Source organism: Bos grunniens, chromosome 5, assembly GCF_055505025.1.
Source record: "Bos grunniens cultivar Pamir isolate PY7600 chromosome 5, Bosgru_T2T1.0, whole genome shotgun sequence".
NCBI classification, from domain to species: Eukaryota; Metazoa; Chordata; class Mammalia; order Artiodactyla; family Bovidae; genus Bos; species Bos grunniens.
The window spans coordinates 23,628,266-23,654,290 of record NC_141169.1 but is presented as its reverse complement, the minus strand read 5'-3'; the positions used below and the strand labels follow the sequence as shown (position 1 = coordinate 23,654,290).

Sequence of the window (26,025 nt, the reverse complement as noted above, 5' to 3'; positions counted from 1 at the left end):
CAAATATCAACAAAAAAAATTTTTTTAAAGACACTGAAACTCATTGCCTAATCACTATTGCCTCACCGTGCTTCTTGAATAATCTAAACCAACGTCTGTGTGGTGATGGTGGTGTTACAAGGATGAAAGCGGGGATGTGATTTCCATCCAACTTAGTTCATGCGCATTTCTAAGGGATTTTTAGGGTTTGGCACATCAACCTTAAGGAAAAGCTATAATTCAGTTAAATTTTGGACTAAATAAAGGAAGGCTGGTGGTTTTTAGACAGATGGGGGCTTTTGTGGACAGAGCTCAACAAAAAGAATATGAAAAGAATGCAGAATTCAATCAGGCAGTAAAGAGATTAGTTGAATCCAGACTAGACTAGGGGTTGCTGAATTCCATCTACCCAAATTAAACTTTGCTAAAAAGGGCCAGTATGTTTGCTATTTCAAGAGAATGTAGCATACTTGGATCCTGAAAGCCTGTCTTTGTGATTTCAATATAAAATGGGTAACATTTTAACCTTGAGATTCTAAGTTGAAAGGTATATAAGATGTTGATTGAGTTTGTAAACAGAACTGGATTGGAATATTTGAGAACTCAATCTATTTTATTTTTAGGTTTATTTGATTAGAGTCGCAACAAGAGAGCTTTAAATGCTAGAGAAGCTTTCATTTGTTATAGTCATAAATCAGTCCTGCAAGATATTGGAGGCACATAAAAATTAGTTTGAGTATATTACATTTATAAATGCAGTTTGAAATTGACTGTTTAATTGACAAAGTTTATAAATAGAACTGATTGTCTAAGCTGTTTAGTCTGTCAACAAAAGTTTCTGGAAACTTACCAGAGAAAATTTGAAAGTGATTTTCTTATTTTATTACTTTTATAAATAGAGTTGTAGTTTGGGCTGAACATAATGAAAACCATGTTTTTACATTGCAATTTGGGAACTTAAATATTAATTTAGAGTCAAATAACTGTAAATCCTTTCTGTGGAAAAGGTCCCCAGAAAATTATTCCTAAGAAAAGGTCCTTAGGAATAGGATAAGCCAAGACAAGAAGGATGAAAATGTCTGGAGTATATGGACAAGGAGAGCTGTTTGGCACTGCAAGAAAGTGGATACCGCAGGGATGTGATGGCAGATATAATGGGAAATACTGGAGTGTACTAAGCCTAGTGGCCTAAATATTTTCTCTTACACTTTATAATGTGAATATTTTAAAGAATGCTCCCATTCTAATCTTTATCTTTGCGCACACACACACACACACACACACACACAGAAGTCGCTCCGTCGTGTCCGACTCTTTGCTACCCCATGGATTGTAGCCCACCAGGCTCCTCGGTCCGTGGGATTTTCCAGGCACGAATACTGGAGTGGGTTGCTGTTTCCTTCTCCAGGGGTATCTTTGCATGCCCTTACTTAATATGATATTTAGCAGATTAAGATTAAATCAATACAAGGTAACACTCAGAATTGGATGACACATTAACTCAGCAAGGAGCACCGATTGGTTTCTCAGCAGTTCAAACACAATATTACCTCACTGTCCAATGATTATCTTATTTTGACTCTTCTAGAAATTGGGGACCAAAAAGAGGTAAAGAAGAAATGAGCAAAAGTTTTCAAATAACCAGCAGATCAAGTAGAATTTGTACTCATTTCTGGCTTTCCCAGCTGACTTGGACACAACAGAAAGAGGTGAAGGAACAGAAGCAAATGTCATTGTGATGCTTCAGGCTTCCATTCTCTTTCCCCACGTGAAGTTATGCTTTTTGTCTTCTCTACTCATCAGACTCCATCCTCAGGGAGAATCAGACTATTGGTTGATATTTTAACTTGAATTTAAGATCAAGGGGTAGTTTTTCTGTAAGTCCTTTTCTTAGGAAAGTTCTTAAACAATTATTATTTATTTCTTTGGCTGCACCAGATCTTAGTTGCGGCATGCTGAACCTTTAGTTGTGGTGTGAGAACTCTGAGTTGCAGCCTGTGCGATCTAGCTCCCTGACGAGGGATTGAACCTGACTCCCTGCATTGGGAGTGCGGAGTCTTAGCCACTGGACCACAAAGAAGTCCCTCTCTAAGTGTTGTCTTTGGTCATGGAATGGAAGAAGCACAAGGTCTTCGCTGTTGGGGAGAATTAAGTGACCACCGCTTTCACTGAGGGCACCTTCAGGGAGGGTGAGGTACCCGTAGGAGCGCACATACTGTTCATCTCCACAGAGAGACTCTTACGAGAGAAGGGGGCTCAGGGAGTAATTGCTCTGGGACTGTCTTTGTAGATGGGAGAGGTGGTGATCCCTTGTACAGGCCAGCAAAACCTGGCCAGTTGGTAGAATTACTTAAAGAGATGCTTTTAAAACATTCTAGGCCTGACATTCCACATTCAGATTCTTATTCAATTACTCTGGGGTGCATCTGTGGTCAGCCCTATTGAGGGGACAGCTATTATAAGACCAGTGATGAGTTTAGTATCCTTTAAGAGTTACTTAAAGAAGCAGGTGTGGCTTCCCAGATTTAAAGAATCTGCCTGCCAATGCAGGAGACTCAGGTTCAATCCCTGGGTAAAGAAGATCCCCAGAGAAGGAAATGGCAACCCACTCCAGCATTCTTGCCTGGGAAATCCTATGGACAGAGGAGCCTCTCAGGGTATAGTCCATGGGGTCACAAAAGAGTCGGACATGACTTAGTGACTAGACAGCAACAATGAAAGAAGCAGATGTACACTCTGTTTCTTTTTATTAAAACAGCACAGTTACAATTCAAGGGCATAGATTTCCTCCACGCTTACTCACAGGCAAGCAGAAGCCCTAGGAATTATAGATTCTGAGGATCTCTAAACCTCTTCTGTCTTGCTTTTTCTCTCTGTATGTCTGTTTTCTTCTCCCTCTTGTGTTTTTCTATAACACACTTATGGGCTGCCTGAGGCTCCTTTTACTGGCTTTCTGCTCATTTTATCTATTTTTATAGATAAAATGTTTATCTATTCTTCAAAATAAGTAAAGCTGAATATATCCCTGTTAGTTTTCTGAAAGGAGGTGGTACTAATCTTCTCTTCCCCTCTTAGAAGAAGTGATAGGTGTACTTACTATATGCCAGCCCCAAGACTTGCAGTTTTACATACATACTACTTCATTTCGTCTTCAGCACAACCCTGGAAGACAGGAGATGGATTCAAAAAAGTTAATGCTTAAATGACTCTGCCTGGGAGTGACTAATTCTAGTTTCTTCATCTCCAGCCAACATTAATTGAGTACCTAGCACAGGAGGGTGCCGAAACCAGCCTAGGCTGTCCCGAGCTTGCTAATTAGATCATTCTGCTCTCTCCTTGGTATGCTGTGTCTTGTGATATTGATTAAAACAAACACGTTAAAAATAAACCTTGAAATTTTAGCTCTTTGCCTAGTTTTTAAAAATCATTCTTAATATCATATTCATCAGAGGAAATTACTCCTAACTTTTGTGTGTATCACAACCTGCTTTTTGCTAAACGTACATGCACACACATTTGTAGTATCCTGACACTTTATTGTGTACTTATTTATATACGTATTTATTTGACTGCCCCAGGTCTTAGTTGAGGCATGTGGGATCTCTTTCCTTGACCAGGGATTGAACCCGGGTCCCCTGCATTGGGAGTGCAGAGTCTTAGCCACTGGACCACCAAGGATCATGCTAGGTTTTATGTATCATTTTATATTTTTCCACAGTGGTTGTAGCATGCACAATGGCTGTATAGGCCAGGATTCCATTATTTGACCGAGCATAATCTATTTATACAATCCCTGATTGCTGGTTACTCAAATTGTTTCCATTTCCACTTTTAAAAACAAGGCTGTGTTATCTAGCCCAGAAGTCCTTTAAATATCAAGACTGTAGGCAGATAGTTTTAAAGATGCAAGAAGTCAGAATATATATGATTATGATCCCATCCTAAGAAATCACCTGGACAGTCACCTGTATCCTGTCAAGAGAAGACTAGGGAAACAGAAAGAAAAGCACTGATTACACTTAAACATAGGTCGAAGACTTAAGTACAAATAGGGGAAAAGAGGAAGAGTAGCATGTAAATATTAAACATTCTGACACATTGGAAATAATAGAGCTAAAATCATTGGAAAAGAGAAAGGGAAAGTAAAATAAGACCATTGGTAGGCATGCAGGTAATGCCCAATATAAGTGGGAGTCAAAAGAAGTCAGTTAAAAGTCTAAAGCAATTTAGAAATCCATGCAAGGAAAAAGGGAATCATGACCTTTTGCTTAAAAAAAACCCAAAATATTAATATAAAGGTAAGCACTGCAGTCAAAATATAAACTTTCTGAAATTTCAAGATACATAACAATAATAAGAAAGGGAAAACATTTTTTATGTTTGCAAAAAATATATATTAAGGATAATCTACAAGCTCATAAAATAGCCACCCAGGAGGATTGTGGGGCTTCCCTTGTGGCTCAGGGGGTAAAGAATCCTCCGGCAAAGCCGGAGACATGGGCTCTATCCCTGGGTCAGGAAGATCCCTTGGAGAAGGAAATGGCAACCAACTCCAGTATTCTTGCCTGGGAAATCCCATGGACAGAGGAGCCTGGTAGGTTACACAGTTCATGGGGTCGCAAAAGGTCAGACACAGCTTAGCAACTAAAACAAGAACAACAGGAGGGTTACAAGCAATGAGTAGGAGGGATAGGAATGGAAGTAAGATTTCTGAGTTTATCTTTTTATAGTTTTGACTTTTGAATCATGTAAAAATTATACGTATTTGAAAAGTAAAATTAATTCCAAAGGGGTGGGGGGAAAGGCAAACACTAAATTTGAGTATAAACAGAAACGAATGAACCTAATTGCATTTCAGATTACACATCAAGGGAGTTCCCTAGTGGTCAAGTGGGAAGATTCAGTGCTTTCACGGCCATGGCCCAGGATCAATCCCTGATCAGGGAACTGAGATCCCACAGGCCACATGGTCTGGCCAAAATAAATAAAAAGCAAAAACATTTTTTTAAATTGTACATCAGATATGACTACATAGAAAGTGGTATTAATTCAAGTGCATTTTTATTATACCTTCATAGAATATATTCTCATCTACTTCATTGTTTTTCAGTAAACCATTCTTCTGAGTTCCCGTGCTATCCATACAGCTACCCAATCTTATTGTCTCAGCTTGAATCATGCGTTAACTTCTGGCTCAATCATTAATGGCCAGAAAGAAGGCTACATATTCCATATATGACCACCATTCCCAGTGTTCAGAGAGGGAAGAATGGTAGTAAGCAAGACAGAAGTACTAAAAGTTATCTACTCATCTTATGAAATATTATAATCTGAATGTGCTTACCCATCATTCTAGACCATCCTTTTTCATTTGCCAGCTATGTATTAAGTACTTATGATGAGCATGGTAATGAGTTAGACGCCACGAAGGCACAAAGATGAGTCAGACATGTCGCATCAACTTAGGAAAACAGGACACTTAAAAATGAAAATAGAAATTTAAACTTTAAGAAATTAATAATTTAATATTTTAAATACATTATATATTGAGAAATTGAATTAGAGATAACATTAAAATTATATTAATATATTTATAGATTAATGTGTTATATTACTATTGATATTGTAGTGTTAGCAAAATAATCTATTAAGTGTGTTAGTCAAATTAATATTAATAAAATGAAAACAAATTAAATTGCATCCCAAGGCATTCAGAAGAAATGACAACAGTATAAGACTAACTCAGGTCAGTTTGCAGAGGATGTGATTGGAGGATTACAGCATATCTTAGAAGTCATCTGCACAATTTTCCTTTCAGTTGAGGAAACTCTTCTACAATATTGGTGGTGACACTGGGCCCGCCAGCCTCTGCTCTCATGCATTCAGAATACTTCGTGAGACAAAGAGCTCTCAGCACTGTTGCACAATGTTAATTATTAGATTGTTCTTTCTTAAAATAAAACAGAATAAGCCTCCTCATAATTTCTCGTCATTGATTCTACCTCTGCACAAATTTTCTATGTGCCAGCCTAGTCAATATTTGAAGGTTTATGATGACTTTCTCAACTTTCCTGCCCCAAAGAGTTGACTATATTCGACTCCAAATCTTCCTAAATTCTTAAATGGCTACTTAGAAGATCTGTTTTAATTCTTCTTGAAATTTGTTCCCCTCATGTGATGTTTCATCTGTATCCTTTTTAAATTAGGGGGCCAGACCTAGATACTACATAGAGTTTAACGTAGGTAGATTATAGAGAAAATTCAGTGAGGTATTTCTATGGTGGTGCATAAGAAAGAAGGGTGGCTTTGGAGATAATGGATCTGAGGCTTCCAGAAAATCAAGTTTTAAAAAAAGAAATCAGACTTCTGCCCAAATGGTAGTTAATCCTGTGATCTTCCATGAAATATAGTTCATAGACAATCACCATCCAGTTACCTAGGATTATTTGTTAAAAATGAAGAATGAGGGCTCCTACCCTAGACTATGGAATCAGAATCTCTGAATGTGGTACCTGGTAATTTACTTTTTCACTAATAATCTGTGCTGGTATTTCTTACATGCACAAAATTTCAGAACCATCAACATGGTGTTAGAAATACAGGATTTTCCAACACCTAGTTGTGTGACTGTGGGCACTTCACTTGACTTCTCTGAGCTTCAGTTTCCTCATCTATAAAATGAGGTAATGACTCCTTAGAGGATGATTTATTAAAACAATAACGTATGTGTAGTAGACACTGCTGCTTATCTACCTGATTGCCATTTTCCAGATATCCTCCTCTTCTTCACCTGTAGAGCCCAGTTTTGTTTGAGTAGGGTGTGTTCCATGTGTTCAAGGAAACTGAACCATTTTGATTGACCTAAGATGATATTGGCAGTCTCATTCCTCTTGTCACTGATTGGTTTAAGTTTCTATAAGTGATTTGATCCTGGACAATGAGATATGGGGAATTCTGTACAGACCTTCTGGGGTAGAGTTTCCCAACCAATAAAAAGAGACAAGTAGCAGGTGTACTTTTCTAGATTTTGAGATTTGTATGTGGCATCTGGTATCATTTCAGTCGTGCAACCACAAGAGGAGATGTTGCCTGCATGCCTAGAATGTCAGTGTTGGAGGATGGATCCTCCAGGATGTTGGTTTTCTGCTTGGTCAACCAACCCTGGAACCAGCCACTCCTCACCAATGGCTATGAGATAGGAAACCCTTACTGCTTAAACACATTTTAGTTAGGTACTCTTACAGCTGAAAGCATTCTGATGGACTTGGCAGATGCTCTGAGCATAATGCCTAATAGGTAATATTTGCACAATAAAAGGCAGCTATCATTATCACCATCATCATCAACAGAAATGCTGGACTTCTTATCTGTTAAATTTAGGGCAGGGATTATAGTGCTAATCCTATTACAAGACATACATACTCAAAAATAGTTACTGAAAGTTTGCATTAATTCTCCTTGGTTTCCATTCTTTGTTTCAACCTATTGGAATCATTGTGGTTCTATTATTTAATGTATGACTATATCTGCTCTCCTTCCCAGACTAGAGTTTGTCACAAATTTGACGGATTTTTCAACATTTAAAATTTTCACTCAAATTTGGCCTCCGTTGAAAGATCGTCAGGATTTGAATAGGAGAGATAGGCTTCCATTATGGATGGTAGGAGCACACTATGACTGAGAATCATTCAGGAAACAAGCCTAGTTTCATGATTGGTCGTGAGTGGTCCCAAGTTAAGCACTATATTGGCATTTGGAGGGCAGCTTGTGAAATGTAAGGAGTTGAAAATTTGTCCTATGAATCCCTGGAGGTTTTTGTCTCATGGGGCATCTGGGGCAGTTAGCTGAAGTTAGGTGCCCTTCCCAAGGTCATTCAACAATGGTGTGACCAAAGAGGAATTAGAATTCATGGTCACAGTGCCTGGAATTCCTGTATGTGATGTTACTTAGGGGCAGCAGCAATTATTGTGGCAACAGTATCTCCGGAGAACGAGGGGAGGGAAAACGGTGGAGTCAGTCTCATTGACTCATAGAATAGTACAACATCCAGAAACCTCAGGAACTGTCTGATCCAACACTCATTTTACAGAGGAAGAAACTGACATCCATAAAGGTCAAGTGACGTTTCCAAGGTTACATGGCCAACAAGTGGCAGAGCGGAGATGAGGACTTCAGTCTTGTGATGCTTGGCTTCCTGCTTTTTCCCTGTATCATTTCTGCAGAACTTATATCAAAACATTCTTTCTAGAGTTTCCTGACATGAGAACTGCGAATATGTGGCAACATTGTAAAGCAGACTGCGTTCTCTTATTAGAGCCATTGCTTAATTTTAATTTATTTTACTGTCTAGTTTTATCAAAACTTCTTGGATTTCTTCTGAATTCCTAGCAGTTGTGCTAGGCAAGTACTTACTTTCATGATTGCTTCATCAAGCCATATTTGTGAAATGTGTCCATAATGTAAAGAGTTAACCCTTTTGTGGCTCTAGAATTTAGTGTTCTTTATTTAGGGTTATATTCAAATAGCATGTCTAAAAATTGGGGAATTATTCCTTATGACTAAACTATTATGGAGCACCAACTACATGTTAAGAATTGGTCTTGACACAGCACACATCATGATATGTCATTTTTATCCTTATAAAAAAGCCTGAAGAAGTTTGTACTCCTATGGCAGTTTTACAAATGAGAGAAGCAGAGATCAAGTTTATGTAGCTTAAAATGGTACAGGTAGAATAAGAAGCCTGGTCCACTTGAATCCAGAACCCTTGATGGATTTGAAAAACAGAAGGAAAGGGAATTCTGACAAAGAAGTGATTTGGGGTCCAAGGCACAGACCACAGGAGACAGTATGGGGAGTAGAATCATCGGGGTCATCTGCAGCAGCAAAGAGGACACTGAATTCCAGGAAGAGCAATCACCAGAAACCAAGAGGTTTGCCTGTTTCACAACATTGCCTGACGTTGGCCCTGATTCTAAATATCAAAAATATGTTTGGTTTGGAAGGCAACCTGGCACCATCCACCAGCCAGTTGGACATGCCAAGTGGGGATTGAGGTTTTCAGACTGACATTTCATTAGCAAAGGAATTGTGCTATCGATTCTGTATTGTGGGGAAGAAGGAGCTTCATCTGGCTTTGGCAGATGCAACATAGGGTGGGAGTTTTAGAGTATGGGCTATGGATTTAGACTTGATCTGTTTAGTGGCAGGTCACCAGTTACCAGGAATGTGGCACTGGACCAGTGACTTTTACCTGTGAATTCTCGCATCTGAAACAGGGTAATAGTAGCACTTTCCTCAGAGTCTTGTTTGTGCGGTTTCAATGAGACAATGCATGTGAAACACTGGGGCACAGAGTCAGGCAGGCAGTAACAATAAGTGTTCACAGTCACCACCACCATTGATGTTGTTACTCTGCACTAGGGGAACCAGGAGAGCAGGGCTCCACTGTTTCACTTCCTCTATAGATCTACATTCCTGATTTCTTTAGGAGGTCACACACGTTTTCAGGGCTTTTGTGTCATGATAGAAAGTCAACAACAGTGTGTGCTCCCTGAGGCATCCCTGTGCCACGTCAGAAGTAAGGCAGAGAGGAGGAGAGTGTCTGGCTGCCATCGTGGGCTGTGTGTTATACTCACTCCTGATAATTCTGTAAAAGTAGATTGTCTCTGAGCTAGACTTAAAGTCAAACTTCCATGTTTCTAAAATGACAAAATTTCATTATCTCACTTGTGCTCTAAAACAAGCACAAGGGTGGGATGATTTGGGAGAATGGCATTGAAACATGTGTATTATCATATGTGAAACAGATCGCCAGTCCAGGTTCGATGCATGAGACAGGGTGCTTGGGGCTGGTGCACTGGGATGACCCAGAGGGATGGGATAGGGAAGAGGTGGGAGGAGGGCTCAGGATGGGGAACGCGTGTATACCCATGGCTGTTTCATGTCAATGTATGGCAAAACCACTACAATATTGTAAAGTAATTAGCCTCCAATTAAAATATATAAATTTATATTAAAAATAAATAAATAAAAATTTTAATCTGACAATAAATAAATAAATAAAACAAGCACAAATTCACCAAGGTGACTGGGTGATGACATGGAGATGTCAATACCACTGAAGAAGAATTTATTACTTACATTTCCTGAAAGGAGTGGCCATGCCATGCCACACAGGGCCATATAGGGAGCACGAAGTTTGTCAGGAGGCAGAAAGGAGCCAGAGAAAAGCCTAGTCCAGAGCCTTTATTGGGGTTTCAGCAGAAAAGACATGACAAGGCAGAGTAAACACTTAAAATGGGCTAGTTTGACTAATTCTGGCATCCGGTCCCATCACTTCATGGGAAATAGATGGAGAAACAATGGAAACAGTGTCAGACTTTATTTTTCTGGGCTCCAAAATCACTACAGATGGTGACTGCAGCCATGAAATAAAAGACGCTTACTCCTTGGAAGGAAAGTTATGACCAACCTAGATAGCATATTCAAAAGCAGAGACATTACTTTGCCAACAAAGGTCCGTCTAGTCAAGGCTATGGTTTTTCCTGTGGTCATGTATGGATGTGAGAGTTGGACTGTGAAGAAGGCTGAGCGCCAAAGAATTGATGCTTTTGAACTGTGGTGTTGGAGAAGACTCTTGAGAGTCCCTTGGACTGCAAGGAGATCCAACCAGTCCATTCTGAAGGAGATCAGCCCTGGGATTTCTTTGGAAGGACTGATGCTAAAGCTGAAACTCCAGTACTTTGGCCACTTCATGCGAAGAGTTGACTCATTGGAAAAGACTGTGATGCTGGGAGGGATTGGGGGCAGGAGGAGAAGGGGACGACAGAGGATGAGATGGCTGGATGGCATCACTGACTCGATGGACGTGGGTCTGAGTGAACTCCGGGAGTTGGTGATGGACAGGGAGGCCTGGTGTGCTGTGATTCATGGGGTTGCAAAGAGTCAGACACGACTGAGCGACTGATCTGATCTGATCTGATCTGGGGGGCATTTGGCTACAGGGTGGTTATAGCCCCTGCAGTTGGCCCTGGGATGATTTAGGGGAAAGGAAATATTGGCTGGGTGTGTGAGAGTTAAATATAGGAGCTGATGGAGGATATGGACTCAGGATTGGTTAGCTTGCATGTGAAAGTTGTGTTTATGGGTAGGATGTTATATGTAGAAATTAGCTAGTCCTGAAAGTGGCACTCTTTTTCTCCAGGTCTGTATGGTTCCCCAAATCTCAAAATATCTTTATATACACACATGCAAAACCTAATTCATATAACCATTCATGTGTTCCCTACTTTTGTTCCTTTTTGGTCCTTCAAAATTCTGTGTTCTCTGAAAAAATAGTTAATAGACATAGGCATCAAGATCAGATTAAGCAGTTTTTGGTTTAAAAAAAAGAAACTCTTGTATGCTCTGGTAGATAATGCTAAAAGTAGCCTTGTATTTTCTCAGGTTCAGTGGCGTCACGCAATTTATAATCTGTTTATAGCCTGCACAGAGAAAAGAAAACAAATGGCAGTGAATTCAGAGAAAACCTGTGGCGGCCCCCTGAATCTTTTGGTAATGCTCCCAGGCAGCCAGCAAGTTCACATCGGCCCTGTTGCTGGTTTAGAATCCTCAGTTTTCCATTTTAGAAAGCAGTCTAGGTTATTACTGCAGGTTTCACCATATAAAATGAGACAAAGGCAAACACCACTTAACTCCCACCTGCACAAGAGCATTCATGTTGTGAATTATTCACTGTGTCTGATTTTCTTTTATAGCAGCTATTTTTGCAGCAGGTGTAGAAGGTGTAAAAGACTGAATCAAATCTCATAGTGTAGTGTTTTATAGGAACTTATTAACTGATGCACATATTCCCAAGCCTTGAGCATATTATAGAATTGTGTCTCATGTATATCCACATTTATTGCCAAATAAACTGGAAACCTAGGCTTTGGGCCTATTTTATTATCGCAGACTCATACTTGGTTTCCAAGATGCTATTTCCATTGTAGTTTATCTTGCACGTGTTCGTGGGTGACTTGCTGATACAGGTTGTCAGGTTTTTGATGCAGTAAAACATATCTTGAGACCAGAGCGTTGACAGCATTGGATTTATTCTCAACCCTGCACAAGACCAGTTGCATTTTGTCTAACAACACTACTCATATATGTTGCTTTGACTTTTAATATATAATACATTATCTTTCTAAATATTTATTGAGCACTTAAGATTATAAGAGCCTGTTCATATTTTTATACCCCTCTCACAGCAGTTAATTGTATTAGGCACATACTGGAAGCTATTGATAAGATGAGTACTTGATTAGATTATTGTCTTACTCCAGTGTTTCTCGGGTGTTCTTTGTTGTCCACTGAAGGTCTGAAAAGATTCATCTGATGGGCATTGAATGAATTAATCAAACAATGCAAGACCTTTCTATTCTAGAGTTCCTGGCTTTTCACTATTACATACTATGGCCTGCTGCTGCTAAGTCGCTTCAGTCATGTCCGACTCTGTGTGACCCCATAGACAGTAGCCCGCCAGGCTCCGCCATCCCTGGTATTCTCCAGGCAAGAACACTGGAGTGGGTTGCCATTTCCTTCTCCAATGCATGAAAGTGAAAAGTGAAAGTGAAGTCGCTCAGTCGTGTCCAACTCTTAGTGACCCCATGGACTGCAGCCTACCAGGCTCCTCCGTCCATGGGATTTTCCAAGCAAAAGTACTGGAGTGGGTGGCCATTGCCTTCTCCGTTACTATGGCCTACCTAATAGCAAATAAGTGAGTTTATTTGATGTCTAATGGTGAGTTTAAAGGTGTCTAAAATTAGATGTTCATATTTTTATTGAGTTTGTCAGATATCCCACTAGAGAATTCTAGAATAGATTGCATATTCCTCTAAGACAGCCTGGTCATGTGGAATACTTCTCAACATTGCAAACTCCCCTTGTGTGCACACAGATGCAGGCAGGTGGGTGGACTCTCTGATTTATTTGGGAAGGGTTTTTGTTATCAGTGCATCACAGATTCTGCCTTAAGTTGATTATGCTTTTCAATTGTTATTATCCTTGATTTAACTAATATTTTCAATTTTTTGTTTTTGTAGTCTTTGTATTAATTGATTTTTTTCCTCTGGGAAGTAGAATTGAGTGGAATATACAGACTATAGAAACTTTGGCCCTGTCTAAGCTATCCCCAGTCAAAAATGTGAAGAGCTACAGTTCTGGATCTTAGCTTCTCAAGTCATAATTGATGGGATTAACTCTCAGTTACAGTACAACATAGCGTTAGTGGTAAAGAACCAGCCTGCCAGTGCAGGAGATGTAAGAGATGCAGATTCAGTCCTTGGGTAGGAAAGATCCCCTGGAGAAGGAAATGGCAACCCACTCCAGTGTTCTTGCCTGGAGAATCCCATGGACAGAGGAACCTGGCAGGCTATATAGTCCATAGGGTCACAAAGAGTTGGACATGACTAAAGTGGCCTGGCATGCCCACACAGTACAAATAAATCGTTACTGCTAAAATTAAAATACCAAGTGTGTGAATGATTTATGTTTTATGTATAAGTTAAGGAAGACTTAGGGTTAATCATGAAATAATCCATTTCTTGCTTTATTGCCTTGGATGTGCTTTCCTGGTGTTCCGTAGGAGTTGTTCCACATGAAGATGTATTTTTGAAGTATTTGTGGGGAGGAAGGTGATCTCCACATCTTACTCTTCCACCATCCTGAAGGTCCCCAAGATATGCTTTCTTAAGTGGGAGAGATAGGGGAGAGAACTATAAAACTGGAAATTGTATCTAATCTGAAACTACCTTCTCAAAGCCACATGCTGCAGTGAGTGCCTTGCTGATATTCATAATAGTGACAATTATCATTTACTGAAGTGCTTATGAGCTGTGACTTTATGCCTTTTCCAAGTTTTCTAAAAACCTTCTTTCTCCCTGAATATATGTTGTTGAGGGCTTCAAGAATGTTTCCATGTCCTTAGCTGAATTGTAGATTTCATTTTGGCATGTGTATTCATGAACACACAAGCTCCATTTTCTTTTTAATTCTATCCATGAACAAGTCTGTAATAAAGAAGAGGGCAAGAGAACTACAATGATCTCCTAGAACTGAACAGTCATTATCACCAAACTGCAGGCACCCAGAATGAGATTGTGCCTGAAAATTCACACCATCGTTTTTATTATTTATCAAAAATCTGTGCATAGGACACTTTCCCTTTTCAACAATACTTTTTGTATGCTTATTTTTAAATATAACTTATTCATTAATTTAACAAATTTTGGTTCACACATTATGTGCCAGACATAAAATGGTCAATGAGGTAGTCAGGGGCTTGTCTCTTCTGAAACTTGTATTATGCTGGAATCTTGGGACAGGGGTGGGGACAACAAAGTAGGGTGGGAGTGCGGGATGGGGCCAGGGATAGAGATAAGGAAACGGGCAATTGCAGTACAAGAGCCTTGGTAGGGTAAATTTAGGATCCCATGGGGGCACGTGGGGAAGGGCATATAGCCCCAAGAGAGGGAGTCACAGGGAAGCTTCTAAGAAGAAAGTTATATCTAAGTTGAGATGCAAATAAAACACACACACACACACACACACACAAAATAAAAATCATAAGAAACATAAGGGAAAAGAAAAATATATATAATCATGATAAGATATATTAACATTCCTCTGGGACTATTTTATCAAGTGCAGAAAAAATAAGAATAGGAGCATCTTGAATGATGTCATTAATAATTTAAATATAATAGGTTTCTATTTATATTAATCTTATATCCTACACAAATATATTAACAATTTTGTACTTCAAAAGTTGTTATTAGATAAAACAAATTGACATGATATTACCTCTCAGACTAGAAGTCTAGGGAAAAAATCAAGGTTCTTTTTTCAAAATATAGCATTGAAACATGTATATGATCATATGTGAAACAGATCACCAGTCCAGGTTCGATGCATGAGACAGGTGCTCAGGGCTGGTGCACTGGGATGACCCTGAGGGATGGGATGGGGAGGGAGGTGGGAGGGAGGTTCAGGATGAAAGAAAAATAAAATTAGGAAAAAAAATAATTAAAAAATTTAAATTTAATTTGCTATTTTCTTATAAGATACATATTCCTGTATGAGGGCTTTATAAGAAATCTTTAAATGGCTGATTTCATTATTCACATGTTTGCAAAATGCTTCTGAATTCTACACCCCATTCCCATCTGTATCAAAATGGGACTCTTATTTATTTATTTGCTGAAGGAGAAAAGATAGCTTTATTACTTAGTCGGCAAGGGGGATACAGTGGGTTCCTGCCTCAAAAAACTGTGTGTTGCAACCCAGGAGGATTTGATAGGGAGTTTTATAAAAAAATACTTGCCATGAATGGGGTTGCTGAGAGGACTAGAGGGTGTGAAGGGTCTCAGATGGTCAAGTCTCCTAGTCTTCATTCTCCAATTCCTTTAATCTTGCCTCAGGTAGTTCCTTGGCTGCTTCTCTCTTGATTAGCAAGTGTTTGAATATGCGCTTTGAACTCAGGAAAGGTCATGGAAGCTGGAGTCTTGAAAATGGCTCCATTTTTTTCATTTGCCAGGAAACTCATTTTAGGATTCGCCTGATCTGTGTATCTGCCGTGGAGGGGGCCCTACTTGAGGAAACACTATCATGTGTATCACAGTGAGAAAAGATTGAGATCTTCTCACTCTATATTGATTATCTACTTGAGTGCTTACTCTGTACCAAGCGGTATTCTTTCAACTGGAGATATACCCATGACCAATGAAATGTCTAAGACTTCTGAGTACTCACATCTAGAGGGGAGGATAGAGAAAAACAATTTAATGTATAAAATGTCAGGTAAGGATAAAGTTAAAGTGAAGTCGCTCAGTCGTGTCTGACTCTTTGCAACCCCGTGGACTGTAGCCCACCAGGCTCCTCCGTCCATGGGACTCTCCAGGCAAGAATACTGGAGTGGGTTGCCATTTATCATTTAAAAAGGCAGGTAGGGAGTGATGGGGTGGAAAGAGGTTATTTTTGACAAGGTCTTTGGAGAAGATCCTACAATGAGGTGAGAAGTTAGCAGAGACCTGAAGGAAGTGGAAGAGTGAGCCACACAGTTTTCTGGAGAAAGTGTGTTCCAGGAAGAGGAATAGCAAATGCAATGACTCCAAGGTAGGAGTAACCCATATTTAAAACTGGCTGCCCAGAAGACAGGTGGAAAGTGAGGTGGTAGGATGAGGAATAACATTCGAGCCTAACATTTTTAGGAAAAGAAACATTTGCATGGTCTCAACTCTCAAAGGTCTGTAAAGGAGCTTCAAGATTATGCTTTTAAAAAAGTGACAGTTGTGTCCAGAGTCTAAATCATTGGTTCATATAATCCGGAGTATTTTTATTACTATTTCTGATATTTTATAGACCTAAAATAGTCCTCATCTTTTCTTTTGTTTCTTTTTCCTGAAGAGACAATAATAATAATTATAATTTAAGACTAATGTCAAAGACCATACTACCTATATCTTCTTCTAGGATTTTGTGGTTTCAGATTTTACATTTAAGTCTTTAGTTTATTTTGAGTTTAATTTTTGTATATTATGTGAGAAAGTAGTCCAGTTTTATTCTTTTGCATGTAGCTGTCAAGTTTTCCCAACACCATTTATTGAAGAGGCTGACTTTTCCTCATTGCACATTCTTGCCTCCTTTCTTGTAGATTCTTTGATCATATAAGTGTGAGCTTGTTTCTGGGCTCTCTACTCTGTTCCATTGATACGTGCCTGCTTTTGTGTCAGGTCCATACTCTTTTGATTACTATGGCTTTGTGGGATAGTTTGAGATCAAGGAACACGATATCTCCAGCTTTGTTCTCCTTTCTCAAAATTACTTTGGCTATTTGGAGTCATTTGTGTTTCCATTCAAACTTTAGAATTCTTTGTTCTAATTCTGTGAAAAACGATGTAGTCAATTTTAATATAAACAATCATATAGAAAAATTTTTTGGAACTATAGGAAAAGAGAATCTGTCTTATACCTAGAGCTGTTGAGAGGATAGCATGTAACTCAAGAGCCAATAGACACTGTTTTGTTATCATAAGAAAAGTATGACCTGAGAATGGAGTCAACTCAGAGGTGAGCAGCGCTGTGACATTGGTTGAGAATATGGAGCTGGCCCAATGTGCCTCTCTTTTCATTTATATAAGCCAAAGAATTTCAAGCAAAATTCACATTTCTCTGTGTTTAAAATTTTTTTCTTTGCTTGGGATGGTTAGATTGGGTTACTATTACTGTTATAAGTGAAAAAGTATCATTTATTTGACTCCATGCTCACATGTCTCAACAGGATACTATAGCATCCAGAGAAGGAGAGAGGATGCAGGAAATCTGTACCCCTCAGATGCCAAGAGGAAAAATGTAAATGCTGGATATATAATAGGACCATCCACAGCACATGAATCAGGTCAGTTTTGTGAGTTATTCAGTTGAGTTCAGTCACTCAGTCATGTCCAACTCCTTGTGACCCCATGAACCGCAGCACACTAGGCCTCCCTGTCCATCACCAACTCTCGGAGTCCACCCAAACCCATGTCCATTGAGTCGGTGATGCCATCCAGTCATCTTATCCTCTGTCGTCCCCTTCTCCTCCTGCCCTCAATCCCTCCCAGAATCAGGGTCTTTTCTAATGAGTCAGTTCATCACATCAGGTGACCAAAGTATTGGAGTTTCAGCTTCAGCATCAGTCCTTCCAATGAACACCCAGGACTGATCTCCTTTAGGATGGACTGGTTAGATCTTCTTGCAGTCCTAAGAACTCTCAAGAGTCTTCTCCAACACCACAGTTCAAAAGCATCAATTCTTCATCACTCAGCTTTCTTTATAGTCCAACTCTCACATCCATACATCCATACACGACCACTGGAAAAACCATAGCCTTGACTAGATGGACCTTTGTTGACAAAGTAATATCCTGCTTTTTAATATGCTGTCTAGGTTGGTCATAACTTTCCTTCCAAGGAATAAGCATCTTTTAATTTTATGGCTACAATCACCATCTGCAGGGATTTTGGAGCCCCAAAAAATAAAGTCAGCCACTGGTTCCACTGTTTCCCATCTATTTATTACATTGTTCATTTTGGTCTGCTTCGACTATAACAGGACAAAATTCCTCCATGTCTAATCTGAGTCCTGATGTCCAAAAATTTTTACTTTTACAAAGCCAGTGTTAAAAGATATTTTCCAAAGAAAATACATAAATTGGACTTCATTAAAATTTAAATTTTATGTATCAAAGGACACTATCAACAGAGTGGAAAGGTAACCTATGGAATGTAAAACAATGTTTGCAAATCATATATACAATAAGAAATTAACATCAAGAATGTGTAAAGAAGTTCTTCAACTCAACAATAAAAAAAGTCAACCCAATTAGAAAAATGGGCAAAGAACTTAAATAGACATTTCTCCAAAGAAGATATTCAAATGGTCAATAAGCTCATAAAAAGATGCTCAACGTCAATAATCATTAAAGAAATGCAAATCAAAATCACAATTAGATACACTTCACACCTATCAGGATGACCGTCATTTAAAAAAAGAAAAGAAAAGAAAAGTCTTGATGAGGATATGGAGAAATTTATATGCGTTTGTGTACAAACACTTGCCTTAAGCAAGTAATTACAAATATAATGTACACTACCAAGAAGACTTAATCTCATTCAAGTGATATTTAAGCTGAGAACTGAGAGAATGAATCAGATACAAAAGATGTTGGTCAGGCCTCTCACTTGAAGATTTGGGAACAGGTGGAGGCAAGGCTGTGTCTATGCCTTCTGGAATTCCTCCAGCAGTACTCAGCATCTTGCCCTGAACAAAGTCTTCAGTAACAAGTGTTTCTTCACTCAGTTGTAATAAAGGTATTTAGTTTCTTCCTTACTGCTGACTGCTTCTGGTAGAAATCTTCTTTAGTAACTGTTTGTAAATCAAAGTCTTCACAGTGCCTGTGAGATCACAGAACCAAATTCTCCTTTCAGTTATCTGAAAGTGACAGCCACTAATTTCAATGGAGGCCACATGTATTTACTTGAAGGGGGAATTTGGTCGATGGGATATTGCAGAGTAATTAATGACAGTTCTAAGCCCTTCAAATGCACATTTCGTATCTCTAATCATTGTTTAAGAAGATTACATGCCACATGAATTAGAGGTTGTGGCGTCTGAGCCATCTCCGCATTTTAGTAGTTGCTCATTCCTTATCCTGTCGTCCAGTTACTTTCTTTCTCATATTAACTCCAGGCTGTTTTGATTTTTTTCTAACACCTCATTTTCCAGGTTTAGAAACAAGAACTAAAGCTAAAGAACTTTTTTTAAAAGATGCAAGTTCTTCCTGAATTAAATTGTAGGGGGAAAGATGCCAAATGCTTTTCCTAAAGATCTTTACAAATTGAAAAGATGGTCCATCCAGAATTGACCAGCTGGGATCTTTCTGCCGTGGACCCCAAGGATCCATTCTGGCATTGTGAGTCCATTCAGTATTTTCTTAGCACCATGCTCAGGAAGGAAATGTTGTCCTTGCCTGCTTAGCCTGTGGTTTGGGATCTGTGAATCATCTGGGTAACCCTCTGTGTGTTAAAAAGTATTTCAAACAAAGAAAGAACTTGTAAATATTTAGTGACAGGAAGCTACAGGCTATAAGCTGCAATGTATCAAAACAAAAGCCTTTTTTAAAAAATCCTCTAACAATATTCTTATATACCTCCTATTCCATTTGCTTTGTTCTCCTTTCATTTTCTTCTCTGTCTCCTCCACTCACATGATATATTAGAAAAGTATTAAGTGAAGAGTTTGGAAACAAGTTCTGGATGCAGTTCGGCTACTGACTTTGGTGCACGCATGCTAAGTCACTTCAGTCATGTCCAGCTCTTTGCAACCCTATGGACTGAAGCCTACCAGGCTCCTCTGTCCATGGAATTCTCCAGGCAAGAATACTGAAGTGGGTTGCTACGTCCTCCTTCAGGGGATCTTCTCGACCCAGGAATTGAACCCACGTCTCCTGCACTGGCAGGCAGGTTCTTTACCATTAGCGCCACCTGGGAAGCCCATTGACTTTGGTATCAGAGACAAGTCGCTGAACTTCTTTGGGGTCTGATTCTTTCTTCTGTTCATTGTACTTTGTACATAAATTATATCTGAATAGAACTTTAGAAACTGTTCATTCAGAATAAATGCTTGGAAGTTATAGAAAACAGCACATTCTACACAGCAATATTTGGCAGTTACAGAGGACAAGGGAGAAGTTAGTTATCAATAGGAGAATTTGTGAGGTTCATTCAGGAGGAATTCCCATTTATAATGGAACCTCAGAAATCCTAGGCAGTATAGCACCTGGCCTAGGGTACTGTCTGGAAGCACAGGCAGAAATGTCAGGCACCAGAAATAGGTTTCTTATCACCCATACAGAAATCTGTCAGAGGCCACAGGCTGTGGCTTCACTGCTTTATCTGACTAGATAAGCCCTCAAGGGTTTCTCCCCATCTGCTCCCTGGAGGCCTGGAGGTAAGGGCAGAAAGTGTGGAACTGCCCTGTCTTACTGGTCTGGATTAGAGTCACTGAGACGTCCTGTGTTCTCTTCACCATGGACTTTCTTGCAGCCTCCAGCCACTCACGCTGTTTCTTTTTAGAATGCCACATTTCCATCACTGCATGTTCTATCTGAGACTTAGGTGTTTCCTATGGTGCTAATTTCTTGAGGTCATCAACATCCCAAGCCGTTCAGAACCAAGGTTTCACTGAGTGTCATTAGCATGAGGCTTCTCTGAGGAAATCTTCCAAACTAGGCTTGTTTCCTCCTCCTCCATCGCTTAACCCAATTCTCTGCTACTCTCCCAACTTTCTTCCCTTCCAGTGTTCAACCGACGGTGATCTCTCCCAGGAAGTGCTGAAGAACATGATTTCTCCCTGAAACCCTCCTCGTCTGAGAAAGTGTCTGAGAAACTCACTCATTTCTTCTTTCCACATACATAGATCCATAATATCACAAATCGCTGAATCATGTCTGACTCTTTGCTACCCCATGGACTGTACCGCATCAGGCCCCTCTGTCCATGGGACTTCCCAGGCAAGAATACTGGAGTGGGCTCCCATTTCCTTCTCCAGGGGATCTTCTCGACCCAGGGATCCAACCTGTGTCTCCGGCATTGGCAGGTGGATTCTTTACCACTAGGTAAGCCCCAATATCACAAATTACTAGATCTAAAAAGAGTTTATAGGAAGGCTGGACCACTATTCTCTAAAATATCTTCCTCAGAACTGAGAGGTGCTAATAGAGATGCTCAGTGGAATATAGATTTTATGACCAATACATTTAGTCAATGTCAATTAAACAGGGTTCCATACACTGAATACCACAAGAAGTTTCAATGTGCTCTCTTTGATAATGAGCATCATGAGGTAGGAGGGAGCAGGAGTGGGGGGGAGGGGAGATAAGGGGCAGGGGGTGGGAGGCAGTGGGGGATGTGATATAGAGTGATGTGATCAGAGACTTCACTCAGATTACAGAACTGCCCTGTCAAATAGAAATATCCCGAGAACCATAGCTGTGCTGCTGCTGCTGCTGCTAAGTCGCTTCAGTCGTGTCCGAATCTGTGCGACCCCATAGACGGCAGCCCACCAGGCTCCCCCATCCCTGGGATTCTCCAGGCAAGAACACTGGAGTGGGTTGCCATTTCCTTCTCCAATGCATGAAAGGGAAAAGTGAAAGTGAAGTCGCTCAGTCGTGTCCGACTCTTCACGACCCCATGGACTGCAGCCCACCACGCTCCTCCGTCCACGGGATTTTCCGGGCAAGAGTACTGGAGTGGGTTGCCATAGCTGTAGTTACATACACAATTTTAAATGTCCTGGTAGAGTGAAGTAAGCCAGAAAGAAAAACACCAATACAGTATACTAACGCATATATATGGAATTTAGAAAGATGGTAACAATAACCCTGTATACGAGACAGCAAAAGAGACGCTGATGTGTAGAACAGTCTTTTGGACTCTGTGGGAGAGGGAGAGGGTGGGATGATTTGGGAGAATGGCATTGAAACATGTATAATATCATATATGAAACGAGTCACCAGTCCAGGTTCGATGCATGATACTGGATGCTTGGGGCTGGTGCACTGGGATGACCCAGAGGGATGGTACGGGGAGGGAGGAGGGAGGAGGGTTCAGGATGGGGAACACATGTATACCTGTGGCAGATTCATTTTGATATATGGCAAAACCAATACAATATTGTAAAGTTAAAAACTTAAATTAAATTAAATTTAAAAAAAATAAAAATAAATGTCCTGGTAGCCACCACGACATTTAAACCACACCAAAGGTGTGGCTTCCCTTGCGGCTCAGATGGTAGTCAGTCTTTCTGCAAGGCAGGAGACCTGGGTTCGATCCCTGGGTCGGGAAGATCCTCTGGAGAAGGAAATGGCAACGCGCTCTAGTAGTCTTGCCTGGAAAATCCCATGGACGGAGGAGCCAGGAAGGCTACAGTCCATGGGGTCACAAAGAGGCGCACACGACCGAGCAACTTTACTTACTAGCCACATTCTTAATAGTAAAAAGAAACAGGTTGGCCTAATTTTTTATATGAAGTAGTTATTTATCATTTTTAGTGCTGTTTTAGATTCACAGCAGAGTTGAGCAGAAAGTGCTGAAGGTTCCCATCTACCCCCTGCTCCCACAACAAGCACAGCCTCCCATACTACCTTAATTTTAATAGCGTATTTTATTTAACCCAATATATAAAACTATTATTTCACCATTAATCAACATAAAAAGTATTAATTAGATACTTCACATTTTTTCTGTACACTGCCTTAGTTTTTGCACTTTAGTTTATTATTTTCTTTCTTTTTTTATTTTTCGGTTTCTGTGTGTTCCCTTTGTTCATGCTCTGTTTTCCATTTTAAGTTTGTTTGTTTTTTTGATTGCCCTGGGCCTCTGTTGCTGTGCTTGTGCTTTCTCTAGTTCTGGTGAGCGGGGGTCGCTCTTCGTTGCGGTGCACAGGTTCTCACTGTAGGGGCTTCTCTTGTGGAGCACAGGCTCTAGAGCCACAGGCTTCCGTAGTTGCAGCACAGGGGCTCAACAGTTGCAGCCTGAGAGCTCTAGAGCGTGGGCTCAGTAGTTGTAGCACAAGGGCGACACACAGAATCTTCTTGGACCCGGGATCAAACCCATGTCCCCTGCATTGGCAAGCGGATTCGTGTCCACTGTTCCATCAGGGAAGTCCCTCTTTCCTTCTTTCTTTGGCTGTGCAACAGCCAGGATCTTAAATCCTCACTGTGGCACGTGACATCATTTTTAGTTGTGGCAGGCAGGATCTTCAGTTGCAGCATGTGAACACTTAGTTGTGGCACGTGGGATCTAGTTCCCTGACCAGGGATGGAACCCATGGCCACCACACTGGGAGTGTGGAGCGTTAGCCACTGGACCACCAGGGAAGTCCCTTTACATTTTAAAATGTGGCCCTGGCTACTATCCAGTGCTCAACAGCCACACACGGCTAGTGGGTACCCTATTAGAGCTGCTGCTGCTGCTGCTAAGTCACTTCAGTCGTGTCCGACTCTGTGTGACCCCATAGACGGCAGCCCACCAGGCTCCTGTCCCTGGGATTCTCCAGGCAAGAACACTGGAGTGGGTTGCCGTTTCCTTCTCCAATGCATGAAAGTGGAAAGTGAAAGTCAAGTTGCTCAGTCATGTCCGACTCTTCGAGACCCCATGGACCTGCAGCCTACCAGGCTCCTCCGCCCATGGGATTTTCCAGGCAAGAGTACTGGAGTGGATGAGGTCAAATGTCCCAAGGCACATAGTTTAGGAAATGCTGATCTGGCCACACCCACCCACTGTAGAGATGAAGCTGAAGAGCCCTGAAAGTCTGTCCTAACTTTCCTGAGTTACAGGCCCAATTAGTGTCAGAGGTGACATCAGTACCCAGGTTTCCTGACCCTTATGGGGTAGCTCTTTTACCTTCCTCATGACTCAAAAAAATCGTTTCCTTTGTAGGAGGGAGAATTCTAACTTCCTTTCTTTGCTCTGCAAACTGTCTTCTGTTCCTTGTGGAGTGAATTAGAGTGGATCTGAGTCTAAGGAAAGGGAAGGCCTGAGTTTACAGTGACCATCCACTGCCTTTCATCCCCAGAAGACTTTCATGCTTCTGGGACTCTCTATACAGTCTTTTCTTACGTCTATGGGGTCGCACAGAGTCGGACACGACTGAAGCGACCTAGCAGCAGCAGCAGAACAGTGTCCATTCTGATTCATATCTGAAGTTCTTTGGGCCACAGTAGGCTAGGATCCCTTACCTCAAGATCATGGGGTGGATGGAGGAGGGTGGGAAGAGTCTTCCATTCAGCACTGATTCAACAAATACTCACTCAACACCTACGATGTTCCAGGCCCTGTTCTTGGTACTGGTGACACGCTGATGAACAAACCAGGCCATTGGCCTCTGGAGTTTAGATTGTAGTGATGAGAGACAAACAAAACAAATATGTAAATATATGACACCTTAGATGGGGATGAGTGTCATTGAAAGAATATGAGCCAAAAGAAGGGAAAAGAGCTATAAAGAACAAAGCTGGGTTGAAGAATGGCAGATTCTTTAAAAATGTTCTAGTCATGATGCTTGTAGATGGAGAGGGGGAATTGATTTAAAGAAAACATTCTTCTTGGCCTATATGATTAATATATGTTTAAATGCCTTCATCCTTTTGTGAACATATAGGTGCTTTTAAGTAAATAATGAAAATATTTATTAACAACTAATGTACATGCTATTCACTAGGCACTGTGTTGAGTACATGACATGCATTTAGCAGTTTAATGAGAAATTAATTTGCTTTCTTAGTATTCATCCTCTAAATTTCTCTAGTTAAGAGGTGTCAGGAAAGCAAAAATTGTTATCATGAGCTGGCCATTTTTAAAACTGGTCTTCATTCAAATATCTGTTTTACTTTAGCATCTGTCCTGACTAGTGGGCCAGTCACTTTTATTGGTCTTTATCAGATATCGATAACACAAGACTATACAATGAAACTACAAAGCAGAAAAATTGCAAATGGAAAAAAAAATCACAATCTGCTAAACATTTGGAATTTCATGAAGTTGATGAAAGTGATACAGGAAAACTACTAGAGTTACCTGCAAAGCCATTGGCAAATGTGGATTTGGCAAGATTTATGCTGCAAAGAGGAGGATTCAACACCAAAGGAACAGGAAAGGTTGCTGGAAACCAGTTAAGCCCCAGAATGGTTTTGCAAATGTTAATGTTTCTGTTAATGTTTCTTTAATGGTCAGATATATAGTGAAAGATGTATAAGTGCTTTCATGCAGTTTTATTTGAAAATTTTAACAAAAATATCCTAAGTAATTTGTCATTTTCTGAAAATAACTATATAGTTGAACCTTTAAATTTGGTTAAAGATTCTTTGGCCAAATGTACTTTGGCCACCTCATGCGAAAAGTTGACTCATTGAAAAAGACTCTGATGCCGGGAGGGATTGGGGGCAGGAGGAGAAGGGGACGACAGAGGATGAGATGGCTGGATGGCATCACCGACTCGATGGACATGAGCTTGAGTGAACTCCAGGAGATGGTGATGGACAGGGAGGCCTGGAGTGCTGCAAATCATGGGGTCGCAAAGAGTCGGACACGACTGAGAAACTGAACTGAACTGAACTGAAGATAATTTTAATTTGTATTATTTTTTAGTTCATTTTTCAAGGAGATGCTCTAATAAACACCTATTTTTTCAATGACATTTTGGTGCTCTTATTGTCAGTGTGTTTTCCAAGTAACAATTTACCCTTGAATGATAGGAAATACTCTGTGCTATTTGTGGCTCTATTTTTCCCGAGATATGAAGAATTTTAGTAATCTTCTCAAGGTCACATAGGTGGTAAAGGTAGAGTCTACTAGAAACCTAGCTGAGCTGAATTCAGACCGCGTCTCTACTACACAACACTGCCTCCTAGAGGGGTCACGCTGGTTTAGCTTGACAAAACTCAAACTAAAAGCCTTGCATAAAAAG

The 26,025-nt window shown here is 40.3% G+C and overlaps 1 long non-coding RNA gene and 1 other non-coding gene across 2 annotated transcripts in view; one reads left to right on the top strand and one right to left on the bottom strand.

The window, feature by feature from the left end:
- The window catches only part of LOC147371404 (uncharacterized), a 298,466-nt gene extending 280,406 nt beyond the window's left edge, over nt 1-18,060 (top strand). Inside the window, exon 3 of the long non-coding RNA XR_015163547.1 lies at nt 17,300-18,060. This is a non-coding gene — a long non-coding RNA (uncharacterized LOC147371404). The remainder of the gene's footprint in view (nt 1-17,299) is intronic.
- Nucleotides 3,585-3,657, bottom strand: TRNAG-CCC (transfer RNA glycine (anticodon CCC)). The gene has a single exon. It is a non-coding gene; the product is annotated as a tRNA-Gly (tRNA).
- Nucleotides 18,061-26,025: the final 7,965 nt, after the last annotated feature.